The 15,731-nt window shown below is 38.5% G+C and overlaps 1 protein-coding gene across 2 annotated transcripts in view; it reads left to right on the top strand.

The window, feature by feature from the left end:
* Positions 1 to 15,731, top strand: part of LOC124166357 (serine-rich adhesin for platelets) — a 186,953-nt gene that overhangs the window by 89,621 nt on the left and 81,601 nt on the right. The window lies entirely within an intron of this gene.

Below are 15,731 nucleotides of genomic sequence, written 5' to 3'. Positions count from 1 at the left end.
TTTCGATCTTGATTCCTTTGAGTCTTTTCGATCATAATGATTGAATCAAATGATTGAATCACTAAAATGATCGCTCCCGAGTTTGTTTATAAAGTGCAAGAACAATATTTGTAAGTGCATCGAAGAGAATATAAAAAAAACGTTACTAGCTATATGGATGAACTTCGGCAAGAGGAATTTCTATTTAAACTTGAGGCTGTTTTAACACTAAAAAGGACCGGATTTCATCACTTACGTAGATGGACCAAGGCTCGTTTTTTATCGTTTACCATGTATTTTCAAGAAAAACGATTTTTTAAATCATACTCATTGATGAATTCGTGTTTGTTTTCGACCAGCATTTCAGTTTGCGTCGTTTTTTAGCCATAAATGATGTATTTACAAATGTTTGGGTTGAACGAGACGAGAAACAACAAAAAGACATTGGATCGACCCCCCTCTGAAATCGTCTGAAACTCGTAAAGGTAAAATGGTCGAAACAACAAATTTTATATTCATTACACTTTTTTGGGTTCAAAAAATATTTTTTTTTTTCAAAAGAGTCATTTTTCGAATCTAGACCACGTAGTTGTTACGTCGAGAAACCAATTTTCATACCGATTGGATCACCTGAAATTTTGGTCAAATGGTGCGATTTCACTGTCTACTCCATTTAATTACATCAACTCATAACTTTTTAAACCAAGTCAATCGTCTAAGTTTTTCATCGATTAAAAATGGACGTAAATATGTATTGTTAAATTTGTACAAATACACAGAAGTTTGAAATCATAAACCAGAGAGAAGACAATACTCGCTAACAGTCGATACAAAAAATTTAATGCAAGCTGAATGCTAATACACTGTGATTACATTTGAAGATGAAAATTTTATGAAAAAGGTGTTTAACCCTCCACAAGATTTTTGCCAAGCACAATAAAATAAATACTTGCCCACAACTACATTTCCCTTTAATTAACGAATAAAAATTGTTCCTAATTATTCAGTTCAGCAGTGAGGGCAACTTTCCCCCTACCATTTGGCCAATACCTCGTTGAAACGGTAAATTACTTTGAAAAAATAGATTTTTTTCAAAAAGTCATGATTCTAATCTGGACCACGTATTGCGTCGAGAAACCAATTTTCAAACTGATCGGAGCATTTGAAATTTTGGTCAAATCGTGCAATTTCACTATTTCGCGAATTACTATCTCAACTACGGAGGAAGGTACGGTGTTGCTTCATAAAGTTCAACAAAAATTGAAGCCAAGAGCTGGTTGAGCGACCGGCAGCGCCCCCTCCGTCATAAAAATGTTTGCTCTACCTGGAAAATATAGGTAAACAAACTTTGGGCATAATAGAAATTGCGAGCTGTATACTAGTCGTTAGTCTTACGCAGAAAATAATTCTAGAAAGTTAATAAAATATATTTCCGTAAAAATACTGTTCTACAGTCGTTTCTTTGGCCGGTTGAAAATTACTTAGGCTATTGTCTTATGTAGTGAAAACAACGTCGATATTACAGATGTATATCTTGCGGATTTTACTCCGTATTTATTCCGGACGACAGTTACAGACATAAGAAATATGGACCCAGTGGCGCCGACTCCATGGGGCCTGAGGGGACCCGAGCCCCCTCAAAAATTCGTTATAGGTTTGAGGAAAAATGTGTCAGGCTTGTCGATTTTCCCCGGAGTGTCTAGATATCGAGATTCCAGTGATCAGGGTTCTAATGTTGATCATGTGACTCTTCTAAAATGCTTAAAAAACTTAAAACTCACTAATTATAAAATTTCCTGATGCAAGATCCCCGGTTTTGGCACCCCAATATTTTTTGTAAGTTGGCATCCCTGTATGGACCGAAGTGGAGTGAGGTGCTCGGGGCCCCTCAAAAATTCGTTTTGGATGTGAGGAAAAATGTGTCAGGCTTGTCGATTTTCCCCGGAGTGTCCAGATATCGATATTCGAGTGATCAGGGTTCTAATGTTGATCAAATGACTCTTCTAAAATGCTTAAAAAACTTAAAACTCACTACTTATAAAATTTCCTGAGGCAAGATCCCCGGTTTGGGCCCCCCGAATACTTTTTGTAAGTCGGCATCCCTGTATGGACTGAGCGGAGTAAATTCTCTAAGATTTACATATTCATTTATGTCATCCCATGGAAGCCTTCATTAAGACGACGCGACGTAGATGTTACCGATATCTCTGCCGTCATCGTTAGATCGTCACGGTGATCAAAAGTCCGCATCTCCTGTGCTTGCTGGCTGGACTCCCACTTTCACCATCTTTCGCGTGCGTCCATTGACGATGGGAAAAATTCGCACTGTCTCTCCTCCGTTATCCCACCGCATTATACCTTTCAAAGGTCGTGCTGCACGTTTTGCTCTCATTTCCCACGCTATTATATAAAAAGTGACAGTTCTCCACGATTATCGCGATGGCTGGCGTATTGTCTCACCGTAAATGCGGTTCTGGCTCAAGTCCCTACCGTGGATACTATTTTAAGGGCTAGGCACACTTACGTAGTTACTGAAAGGTACTTCTTTCTACCGTATGACTAAGTTATTTCCCCCTCCCTCATCTCTGTTGACCAATCCGTTCAACCTTCCTCACTCCCCCTCCTAGCCTGGTATAAAAGAATGTGATGGACCTCTATAGAGTTCACCTGATGGTGACGTCTAACGTTGAAACCATGGTCGTGTAAATATTCATGTGAAAGCACAAAGTTGTTCTTTTTAATTTTAATACTTAAAGGTAATTATAGTAATGCCTGATATGAGTGCATACCTTTGCACACAAATACATTAAGGTAGTTTACCAGATAAGGAAATGATAACAATTGCGTATATTCCTTCCTCCTTAGAAAAAATAGCAAAAATAGCAAAAATACTTATATAGTGCAATTTTTAGCTATCTCATCAGGCAGTGATGGGTAGTGCAATAAAAAACTGAATATTATACACAGCGCAGTATATTCGTGGAATTTTAATTAAGCGACCTTCTCATTACAAAAGAGAACTAAATTAAAAAAACATACTCTGTGTATATCGTTAACAATTTCAGTTAAATAGGTCAGAACAACTTCGTACATGACATTAGAAATTTTCATCAATATATATAGTAACGAGGAAGTGCTAAGAAGGGTAGGAGAGAAGAGAAGCATCATGATAACCTTAACAAGAAGACGGAATTACCTTATAGGCCACATCTTGAGACATGATGGCCTGATGAAGACAATCGTCGAAGGGCAAGTGGAAGGCAAGAATGGAAAAGGAAGACCTCGGACAAAATATATGGAACAAGTAAAGAGATGTGAAAGAGAAGAATTACGTTGGTGTGAAAAGATTAGCTGATAGGAGAACGGAGTGGAGAGCTGCGTCAAACCAATCCTAGGATTGTTGACCAGTGATGATGATGATATAAATATATATAATGACGATCATATCCTATGTTTTTAACGTACACAATTAGATTAGAGCATATTTGTACATCATATTTAAAATTTTAATGCCAATAATTCCCTTTAATATTGTGTGCAATCAATATACGTCCCCATGAATAAAATGACGTTATTTAAATGTAATTGATAATTTAGGCCTGTGAAGATGCCGTGACTTGGCAACGGGAGGCCGTCGACAATGATGCCTCCCGTCACAGAGGAGAGGGCAGCAGCTCTTCTTCATATGAGTGAAGGTGGACACCACGGTGGTCAGTGCAGCGACACTCAATTCACTGCAGGCGTAGTAACATTTACTTTAAACCAAGTGGAAACCATCACATTATTATCCCCTGGAGCCGCAACTACTCCTATTTTAAATATCAGACATGATGGAATTTTCTCAGGTAGGATATTACGAAGGTAAACTGGTCCCACATTTGAATTTCTAGGTGGGGACTACCCGAGAGGATACATCATAGGGATTTGAAATTTTGATCTCGATATTATCATGGCCTAGTGGTTGATCGTTTGAACTGAGAGTACAGGATATTTATGAAAATTGTCAAAGAATTTAAAAATGAAGCTACACTGGCCTAATTCACTTCTGTTGTATCCTTGTTACTACTATTTCTCCGTAGTTGTATAACACCATTTCTTATTCAGGCGAGTTCGTCAGAATGAGATTGCAATGCGATTTGTCATTCGCTGATTCGCTAAATTATTCGCCAATATTTTATTTCCTATAAATATAATCTGCATTCTTTTTGGTTTATTCACCCAGTTACGACCTGTAAAAGTTGCTTTCGCTGCTAAAATTAGCGTAAAATTATCAAATATGCCTTTCCATATTTTAGACCGTCTACATTTTTACGTTTTTTCGGAACGGGTAGCCATTACATCATCCCCAAGTTTCTCGAGCCTTAAAGAAGCTAATGTGTACTCCTTCATATCTCGGATGTCCAGCTGACTTTTTGTTCTCTATTGGAATTTTCCTTTCAGTAGCGAATACATTTCTTAACTTCTCATGGATTACTCACTTTATGAAAAAGCTCATACCTTTACTTCTCATGTTTACGGTGCTTACTTCCGAATAATATGTTCTTCTCTGGTTCTCCTTTTTTAATTGCCGCATCGTGGACTGCCGAAATTAGTGCCTACTTACTTTCTCATTGAACTTAATTAAAAAAATATTTCTTGCTCAGTCCACTTATTTAGTTGCGAAAAATTGTTATCACAACGCGTCACACCACAAAAAAAGCTTAATTTGATTCAATTATTCAAGTTGTTCTCCCGTATCTTGGCCAATAGAGTTGAAATTTCATTCTCAGTTCATCTTGTCTATTTTTTCGCATGCACGAATGTAAGAGAAAAGAAATGGAACCGAGGCGCGAGTGCAAATCGTGATTAACTATACGTTCGTGTCGCAATGCAGCACGAGGCGTCACGGACCATTCACGGTGCTTTCTCTCAACCTTGTAGGTTACTGACGTCCGTGACGATGTTAAATATTTTGGCCATGACAACAGCCGCTTGTAAGTCACTGACGTTCGCGGTGGTGTTAAATATTTTGGCAATGATGACAGCCGATCGTGATCACATACAATGATGGAAATATGAAAATATTGCATTTCTTATATTTCCTTTCTTTTCCGAATATAAGATTATAACGTTTGATATTTCAGACTAAGCTATGGCATTTTTTGTTGGGGTGGCGCATATTTGAACTCCTTGAAACCTGCAGTTTTTTACAAAAAAGAATTGTGTGTATTATTTTGAAAAAGGACAGATTTGTAAGATCCTTCGCACTTTTTCTTCATTTGCGTTTGCTTCCGTTGAGGCATCTATTTATTTATAAGGTCCTTCGATGTTTTTAAGATATAAGTGGTAACTCTCGAATATTGCCGTCCCAGCCTTCTTCCTTTACCCTGCGTAAAATAAGTGTGCCCTTACCACAGCCAAATTTGACTTTGTTTAAAAGATGTTTTTTGTATGTATCACCAAAGGTTTTTAATTTGTTACCCAAGTCTTGCTTTATTTCTAAGTCTTTGAAAAAGTTGTTGCGAAATAAACATTTTTGGCTTCTCACGAAAGAAAGTGTAGAACAAATATTGTTATAAAAGATTGATGTAAATGAATTATAAATACTACTTTAGTTGTTTTTTTTTCATGTACGCACTTAAGCTTTGTTAGTATAAATTATCAAGGTAACACAAATGAGCTACACTATATGTAAAGCATTATGTATTATTATTTTGGATGGTAGCCTCAAACAGGGTATCCTTCGCGGCTTCCTAAAATTACTCAATTTTGCTATTGTCATGTAATTTTTGTGTGGAGTAATAATATTATTATATTTTATTATATTTAAATATTGATGATGATGTTTAATGAATACTGTTATTTAATTTTGTGAGGGAGTTGTTGGTGGGATGAGAAGGGAATTATTAAGGAAAAAAGGAGAAGGGAAAGTTGCTCTGAGGAGCGAGACAAGAAAGAAAACTGTAATTTGGAGAAAATAAAGAGGTTTTAGGAGAAAAAAATAATTGTCTGACGTTACAGGATATGTAGGTTCTTGGGTAATTCTATTCCCAAATATGACAGCTGTAAACATTTAGGTCTTTACTAGACTAAGAATTAGATCGGGGGTTGAAATTAAAAGGTGTGTAATGATATATTCAGGGTTTAAAAATTATAAATAATCAGTTTACCGTTGGTTTATCATTATTATTACTCGAACGAAATGCATAGATCCATAATCATCTCGTGTATGAGGTATTTATTTTATGATTCCTGCCTATCGTGTCGCCAAGTGAATTAATAATCCCAGCCCAGCGCCCAAGTCGTGACTTTTCCTGGAATTGACCGTGCATTGCAATCTTCAGTGAATCGCCGTTGCCATGGCGAAGGTGAGGTCATCACGTGCAAATTCGAAAAAAATGGCCGCCAATTCGAAGCACGAGCGTGCGTTTCGCAGCGTGAATCACGCTTCCGTGTCTTTAAGAATGCCAAACATTTGTGAATTCAACAGAGTACGACATTGTTCGGAGGGGAGCTCAGCTGAGCTGGTGCCAACATTAGCATGCGGAAGAACCATCAAAGTACGCACTTTAAAGAACAGTTTAGTGTGCTAAAGTTTGATGCACTGTTAAACTAGTCAAGTTGATCACTGTAAATACCTTATAAAAATATTTTTTGACGTTTGCATTGTGCTGATGTGAAAAATGCACTCACATATCATTCCTAATTATGTTTTATTTTATTATAATTTTTCGGAGGCTCTAGTGCGTAAATAACTGGTCGCACGAGTGCATCACTTGACTCTACCCGATTCTGCTGCAAATACCTTAATCCATCTTGGAACAAGGGAATCCCACTTGCAAGTTGCCGAAGCGGGGCTCGTTCTTCAATTGTCTTTTAACTCTTTCTCTCGATCGCATTGCTTTTGACCGAAGAGTTCAATCTGTTGCGGATGCTAGTAATGTCGAAAAAAAAACTTTCTTGAATGTATTGATGATTTAATAAGTCTTCCCCTCTTATGGTATGGTATTTGGAGGAGGCGCCCGACTGCTGAGGTCATTTGCGCCATGAGCGAAGGGTAGGTGAGGAAGGGTGGAGAGAAACCCGGCGTCGGCATCAGCCTGCTCTTAGCGAAAGACGTCAAGGGGATCATCCGACGGACAGATGACTATAAATTCGAGAGGCACTGTGCTGGGAGGGACTCCAAATACTCGCTCCATCCATACCTTCCTCTCCTCCGTAACTCATCTATACTCTGTTCATTTTTTCTTTGCGGGTGAGCTGGTGTGGCCAAAGCAAGTGGAGATGAGGAGAGGGAAAGTTACTCGACATGTGACTTTCCCTTGGCCAATCAGCAAACAGTAGGCGTGGCCTCAGTCAGTCGCTCTGAGACCTCCGCCGAGTTAACATCGTGAATCTGCTCGTGGAGCGGTGTTGCCAAACCTCACGCGTTCTCCTAGCATATGACTAAGTATGCCTTCCACGAACGGTCCCTCATTCAGCTGACAATGTCATGGGTTTCTGTGAAAGGATTATCCACAATGCCTTCCAGATGAGTAGGTATATTGTCTCGGCGCCAGGAACAAAATACCTGTGGCCACCCATGACTCACACGTTTCCAGTGACAAAGTAAGGTGGCTATGTACATTTGGCAACGTTATGTTCGCTCCTCCTCTCTCTCTTGGTGCTACCCCTCCCCTATCAGCGAAGCCATTCGAGTGTGTCCGGGCTCTCACGAAAGCTCACCCGAAGACATAAAGTGAACAGACTATAGTAGTTGCCCCTCTTCACCCACCATGTCCAGCATTTCGCCGTTCCTCCTCTTCTTCGTCCAGTTCACCTTTCCCATTCTTCTCCACAAAGTGTAAAAAATGAGGGAAATGGAAGTGATGAGCATAGTACGTCAACATTTGTTATGAATATTTTAGTTGTTATAAACGTGAAAAATAAAATAGCTAAGATTTCTAAAATATTCCTCCGATCATCTTCCCCAATTCAATAAATTTCAAATGAGGGATTGCATTTGTTTATAGTATTTCCATATGTCTGCAGATATGGCGAGTAACGCGAAGGAGTTTTCTTAAAATTTCAGTTTTAATGACATTGCAATGTTTTGTAAACCGTTGCATTTAGTTGAGAATATTGTAAGGTTTTCGTTTTATAATCAAATGAAGACGATTTACCTAATTTAAGTTGAAATCGATAGGCCGAGGGGCTATCATCTGGCCGAATTTGGGTGGAATGATCCATTTTCAATACAGAACACTGAAAAAATCACAAAATGGTAAGTAAATCGTGAACGCATTCATGCGTAATACATCCAATGTTAGGTCCATGGCATAATGAAAAAGTGCCAATTTTTAATCAAGCCACCTCCTGCATTACTTTTTGTAAGAAAGTAATCTAAAACTCCCTTAAAGAAATGAAAAAAATAGGATCGAAACATGGAATATCATTTCGCCCTATCCTCACTGACCATTTCCAACAGGCAATTGTAAAATATGCACACGATAACGACTGCAGCGCTGTCATCGGGCGGAACCCCAGTGACAGGAGCGGCATGTTCAAGGCGCTTCCTCTGATTTAGTGGGCTGCGCGCGTCACTCTGCTGGGAGGAAGCGATATACATTATATGATCGAGGGAGGCTTTGTCAATCTCCCTTGTCGCCCACGTGCAGCATTTGGCCAGACACACGTTCGCGCCATCTATTCAATGAGGATGATCGATCCAGTGCGCCCAATGGAGGAGGCCCTTTTATGATGAATGCACGTCAGTCAAATGGGGCAGCCGATGGGAGCGTACAGCCCTACGGCCATTATAGCACTTGCTCATTCATTCTGACTATTACTACATTCCCTCCATTCCTATTATCTCTTGAGATTCATAACCCATGCCTCCAACTGGATGGGTCGTTTATGGTGACGTATTTCTCGGGTAGTGCTTATGTTAATGTCTTGAAATTGAAATGAAATTTCCAGGTTACAGTCCGGCCGCCGAGAGTTGTCCGTTGACAGCTAGAAGGGGTAGGGAGCAAGGTTGCCAGGTAAGATAGGGAGACGCCCACCTCGCATGTAAGCAAAAGGCATAAATACTCTACACAGGATTCTACACTCCCTTAGTTTCTGTGATTCCCACCCGTCGCATCAAATAGCGGCGCTAATGTAGCGAGCCCCGGTTGTCACGCCCACAAGAGGCACGCTACGCGGCGAATTTGAATCCACGTTTCGCAACGCAGAGCTGTGAAGGGCAAAATTTGCTGGCGGAGAGGCGGGAGCTCTCGTGGCGTCGACGCAACGCGGAGCTGTGAAGGCACCCTAATATGGCCGCGAGAGGCACGCTTTGCGGCGAATTTGAATCCATGTCTCAATCGTTCATTGCTAAGAAATAAAGTTCGTGTCAACTGTCCACGAAAATATAACTATCACCGTGAGTTTATGTAGTTTCCTGGTGGTGAAAATGTACGTAATCACAAAATCGGTACGCTAATTCACGTTGAGAGAAGGGAAGAATAAGTGGGTAAGGAAACGCTGTTAACTTTCCCTAGCCTGAATTAAGTTTGAGGGCCCATAGATATCAACCATGTCTTTAAACTTCCGACACCTATGTTTTAGAGAATTAAGAATGATTCCTGCGCAGCTCATAAAGAAGAGCACTCGTTGACATCATTACCAGACCACCTAGGCACACTTGGGGAAGGGTCAGATCCGGTATTAGGACCATAGCAAGAATTTTTATCATACAGACTGTCCCAAGGGTCGTGTGTCATTTTTGACCTGTAATTTTAGTAACTTTGCATGGAGCAATATTCATGAAAATTGTCACACTTATGGGGAAAGGTCCTAAGTTTTGTTGAGTGTAAGCAAAATTTTACAATTTTGACCTTTTGACTTCACAAAGTGGGTCCAAACCAAAAATTTGAATTTGCCTTATGGGGTTTCAATGTTAAAAAAATCGAGATAGACAAAAGTGTGAATTTCATTGACCAATATGTCAATTCTTAGGTTTTCAAAAATATCAACAATACGGATCTACGAACAGCCTAACCGACTTTGGCACCCTTGAAAACCTATGGTTTGACACCTTCCCCAACAGCACACATTTGGATATACATAATGTATTTATATTGTATTTTCATGGGTCACATACATATGTATTTTTGTTATGTATAACATGTATAATACATATGTATTATTGGATGTATTTCCTTTGTATTCATACATATGTAAAAGTGGTACGTGTTTACACGATAAATACATTTGTATTTTTGAAATTTGAATACTTATGTAAATGTGGTCAAAAATACAAATGTAAATATCGTGTAACACTTGTTACTTTTACATATGTATGAATACAGAGGAAATACATATGTAAATGTGGTCAAAAATACACAAAATATACATTATGTATATTTCCTGTAATGTTTGAGAGGTGGATTTTCGTGGCGTCTAGTGAAATGTTCAGAAACATTTTTGCAGAAATAATATGTTCACTGCAAACGCCAGATTTCCTCATTTCAATGATCATTCATCCATTCGAATTTATACCCAGGAAGCTTAAAAATAAATCATATACTGATCGATGTGAGCAAGGGTAGTATGGCGACCATATTTATGTTAATTTGTAAATTCACGCGAAATACAGACGTATTACATATGTAAAATTCAGTTTCCATCCGCGAAATATACACATGGAAAATGGTTCACAATACATGAAAAATACAAAAAATAGTTCTTGCACAGCGCAAAAGTAAAAGCGAAGTTTAATTTTTTAAACAATATTTTAAATTAACTGTTTAAACAAAAAAATTAAATTCTCAATTCTGTCACAACAAGCTAGGGAAGTGAGTGGGAGTGATAATCTCGTTAACAGTTAGCTCGGCATTTCGTTCGAGACTACGAGAACGTCAAGAACGTGCTGTAGGAGGAACTCCGGCTACTGATGTATAGTTAATTTTATATTTGTTTGTATTATTATACGTATTGGAAGAATTGACATAGTGTTTTAATCCTCGATAACCGGTGCGTGTGGATGGTGTGCTCAAATGCTGTGTGTTTTGCTGGAAATGTGCTTCAATCCCGCACGTTATTGCGATTCGTGCAAGCCAGCTCCAACAGTTTCCTGTCACTGGATAATTAAGGTAAGGTATGATTTATCTTTTATTATATTGTACGCATACATAGACTACATTAATTATGTTATTTGAGTATATTTGGATACAACTATTGGCGCAATGTGTTGACCACATTGCGCCAATAGAGGTAATTATTTTGTTTATGTTTGGCTATTGTTTTCCTTTTTTGTTGAGTTATGTATCGAGGAGACTGGTGTCCATTGAAGTTATATGGTAAAACATAGTAATGTCATTAACCTTGTACGTATAAATTAATAGATTATGCGTCGTATAGTAATTCCGTGCTTCGCGGCTGAAGTTACATTTTTTTCTTCTCTTAATTAAGAGCAGAAAAAATTGTTTAAAGGAATGTTTTCGTTCACGTGTAAGTTGTTTTATCGCTGTTTATTACCACAACCTACTGTATTGTAGTTCTTGCATTCCTAGTTATCCTATGCTTTAGTCATAACATCTTTGACCTTAGACTTATCAGCGTAGCCTTGTCACTAATAGATTCCTCGAGGTTCCGAGCGGTTTTGCCCTCTACTTCTAAATATTTAACGAACAAGAAGTATTGGTCGTGTAATATCGGTTCCCTTAAAGCAAAATGTAATATTTCTTTCATCTTGAAATGCAGTCAATCAAGGTGCATTTCGTCATTATTATTAACACAAGATAAATACGTAATTTTCATGCGAAAGTTTGTCATTATATGTAAGAAAAAGGTGCGTACGGGCCAAATTAATTAGGTAATTGTAATTTTCTTTTCATGCTCTTTCGCGCTTACCCAGCAGGCGACGATGTAAATAGCTTGGCCTGGACAAGAGGAGAATGGATTACGGAAAAGACGACGAAGCAAAGCCAGAAGACCAGGTGGAATTGTTAATACCGAGGTAAGGTATGAGGGAAAATTTTTTTTTAACCATAATCGAGAGGTTTCTTAAAGTTAAGCCTGAAATTATCTATTATGTATGAAATTTATTTGTTTGAAAATTTGATATCACAAGTTTATATTTTTTCTGTGTGAGTCATCCGCTACTTAATCATGGTACTAATATATTAGTATCATGTACTAAATGAGCATACCAATGGATTCACGTTTTCCTAGTTAATTTATATTTAAAAGTAGTCATATGATCTTTTCTCATATTTCTCATTCTTCTCAAGAGAAAGGCTATTAATTTTGTAAAATGAAAGCATTTCCCCAAAATATATGATTTCTCAAAGGACAAGGTCAAATCTGCTCTAGCTGGGACCTCGACATAATTGGTAAATGAAAAAATTTAAAACTTATGTCTGGAATCTAGCAGAGAAGCCAAACTTTCATTTGCATTCAGAATACAGAATTAGTACTAAAATTACAGACTTCACAGAATACTGACTGCCTATATGAATTGAAAAAAAAAAATTGAAAGGCCTTGAGCTCCTATTCAGATCACAAAAAGATATATTTTTGCATGACTTTTAAACTTGACTTCTTCTTTTCTCCTTTCAGAAAGTGGTTAATTGTGCAGAGTTGGTTTCCTGAATTCAGGTTTCTTCTTGTGCAATGGGTTACAACGCTTGTTCCGTGCTAACATTTTTTTCTATTTTCCAATTCAAACCATTGTTTGTACTTGATTTATCTTTGTGCCATTTTTTTTAACTAAGTTTCACCTACTGTTTGCTGGCCCTTAATGCTTGTTAGCAATATTCATGGCCACACTTGTTATTTGTGTGTATTATTTTATTTTTCTCTTTGAATAAATGTTTTATTATCTGTATGTTCTGGTTTCCTTATATTTATTCATCCGTTTGATCCATATTGATATTAAGTGGATGTGGGTCAGAAAATCAATATGTATAATTCGTGTACGAGGGCCTGCAGATACATATGTATATTACATGTAAGGATATTCAGATTTCCAATTTGTAATACGCATGTATACATACATCCTGAGGGACTTTTGAGCCACTTTTACGTGAAATATACAGACGTAATACGATTGTATTCCTTTGTATACATATGTATAATTCATGTATGGGTATTCAGATTTCCAATTTGTAATACGCACGAATACATACATCCATAGGGACTTTTGAACCACTTCTACGTGAAATATACCGATGTAATACGATCGTATTCCATCTTATACATATGTATTTGGGCACGTATTTTTTGTGTATTATTGATGTAATACAAATGCCGTGTTATCTGGGTTGGTTGTCATGATGGCTCGACGTTTGACTCTATGACCTTTGACCCCAATTGTGACCTTCGGAGGTCAAAATATCAACAATACGGATCTACGAACAGCCTAACCGACTTTGGCACCCTTCAAAACCTATGGTTTGACCCCTTGGTTTTTATGATTGCCCCACTTTTAACTCTATGACCTTTGACCCCCGTGGTGACCCTCGGAGGTCAATTAGTGAATAATACGGGTATTTGGACAATACCAATGACTTGGGCACCCTACAAAACCCATGGATCGACACCTTTGTTGGTATGCTATTCCTTTTGCCACCCTTATGACCTTGACGGTGGCCTTACTGGGTCAACGGTTGAATATTCGTAAATAAAAGTGTTATTTTCGGTTCTCTCGTGTCCGAAAACCTAAGAATTGACATATTGGTCAATGAAATTCACACTTTTGTCTATCTCGATTTTTTTAACATTGAAACCCCATAAGGCAAATTCAAATTTTTGGTTTGGACCCACTTTGTGAGGTCAAAAGGTCAAAATTGTAAAATTTTGCTTACACTCAACAAAACTTAGGACCTTTCCCCATAAGTGTGACAATTTTCATGAATATTGCTCCATGCAAAGTTACTAAAATTACAGGTCAAAAATGACACACGACCCTTGGGACAGTCTGTATGATAAAAATTCTTGCTATGGTCCTGTATCCCCAACCGCTTATTTTCCCTCAGCTCCCAATCGTAGCCTGAGCTGCATCCGGGCACAAAACACCGAGATTTACCCATGATATTTCGTAAATATCTTACTGGTGGAGAAATACTAAAAAAAAACACCAAAATCGGTGAAATTCTCGGCTCACAGAGGATGATAACAGCCGCTCACTCATAAGCCGCCACTGACAACAAGCCTAATGAAAGGAATAGTAGTGTCGGTCGCGCCACAAGTGGCAAAAGTTGGAACTTGAATTAATGCGCGGGACCCGTGTTCAAATTATGACTGCTACCGCCACCTAGTGGGGCCTCCTTAGTAATGTAAACTCTATGGCAAAAGGGTTCCGTGAAGAAAGCAGCCAGAAGGGACGACGAGCGTGAAGGACCCAAAGGAAGAATCCTTTGTTTTGGCAGTTCGCGGAAAGGGCATGTTTTGGAGGTTCAGGCTTGTTTCAGTGCTTCATATGCATGTGACAGCGTTGTATTACTAGGTGAGGGTGTGAGGTGCGTTTGGGGGACAGCGATTGGTTGCAAACCATGTTGGCAGAGGGATCTCCACCCCTCCTTTTAAAGTGCAATCGGACAACTCTCGCTGGCTGGACTGTAGATAAGTAGGCCTCGTGTGAGAATTTGCCTCTAACTCAAATTTGAATATTTTACCCACGTATATAACAAAAGAGGATCCTCAAGTCGGCCTCTACTTGTGTTGTCGCCCATCGCGCATTTAAATTGGTGTACAGAAGTCGCCACTCTCGTCACGGACGTACAAATTGATCCAAGTTTCACGGGGAAATAAGGTATAATTAGAGGTGTCAACCGAAATTTACATTCATGATGATGTTATTTATCAGATCCTTAACTCTTCAATGCTATTCCTCGCAATTACAAATATTATAATGCATAATAATGGAAAAAAATGGATCGCATTGCACACATCACCGCGCCGCGGACATTTTTAAAAATGCGATCAGAATGGCAACAGTGGAAATCAACCTAATATGGAATAGAATTGGGCCTCCTCTGTGCAGTCTCTTTAGACCAAATGATTCGGAGATCGTGGGGGGTAGAGCATCTCGCTGATGATCGAAGGTTTCCGGATTTAAATCCCGACTTAAGCCTACGGACACCTCCAAACAAAATCCTCGAAGTGCAAGGTGGTCCAAGGAAAGGAACTGTCCCCCCTAACCTTAATGCTTAGTCTGGGGTGAGCTCTAACCTCACATACCCAAACCGACCTTCGAGTTGAATCAATGAGTTAGTAGGTAGAAAGATACTTTCGTTTATGATTGAAAAATAGGATCAAGTTGACAATGATCTACTAAAAATTTCAACATGAGAGATGAAGTTTAAAATTATTAATGCGTTGAAAATATTTACGACCATTTTTGGCGTAGAAACTCTTCAATACTTACCTGTATCTCAACTATAAGTTTAAGTACATGCGATAAAATAAGTCAAAAGTTTCAGGTAAAATCATAAAAATTGAGATGTATGTAAATTTTCACAGCGGTGCACTTTGTACAACCAGAAAATTTCAAAAATGATAGCGGCAGATTTAAGCGATTAATCAGTAACAAAAATGTTCGGAGGAGCTGGAGGCATGCTTCTTCTTCAAGACCCAAACTCATTATTTTTTCATGAGGGACAATGGGAAACCTCCCCTTTTCACCCAAGCTGATATTATTATTCACTGTTCTTGGTCCTTATTTCATCGTCTTGAGCTGCGAAACTTTCTTCCAATTAATTTGGTTGTGCTCTGGTTATTCTCTCTTGAAGTGTCTTAATTGTAGT

The sequence above is a fragment of the Ischnura elegans genome, chromosome 10 (assembly GCF_921293095.1).
Source record: "Ischnura elegans chromosome 10, ioIscEleg1.1, whole genome shotgun sequence".
Lineage (NCBI taxonomy): Eukaryota > Metazoa > Arthropoda > Insecta > Odonata > Coenagrionidae > Ischnura > Ischnura elegans.
Note: the sequence above shows the minus strand (reverse complement) of the source record. Positions and strands in the feature narration are given on the sequence as shown.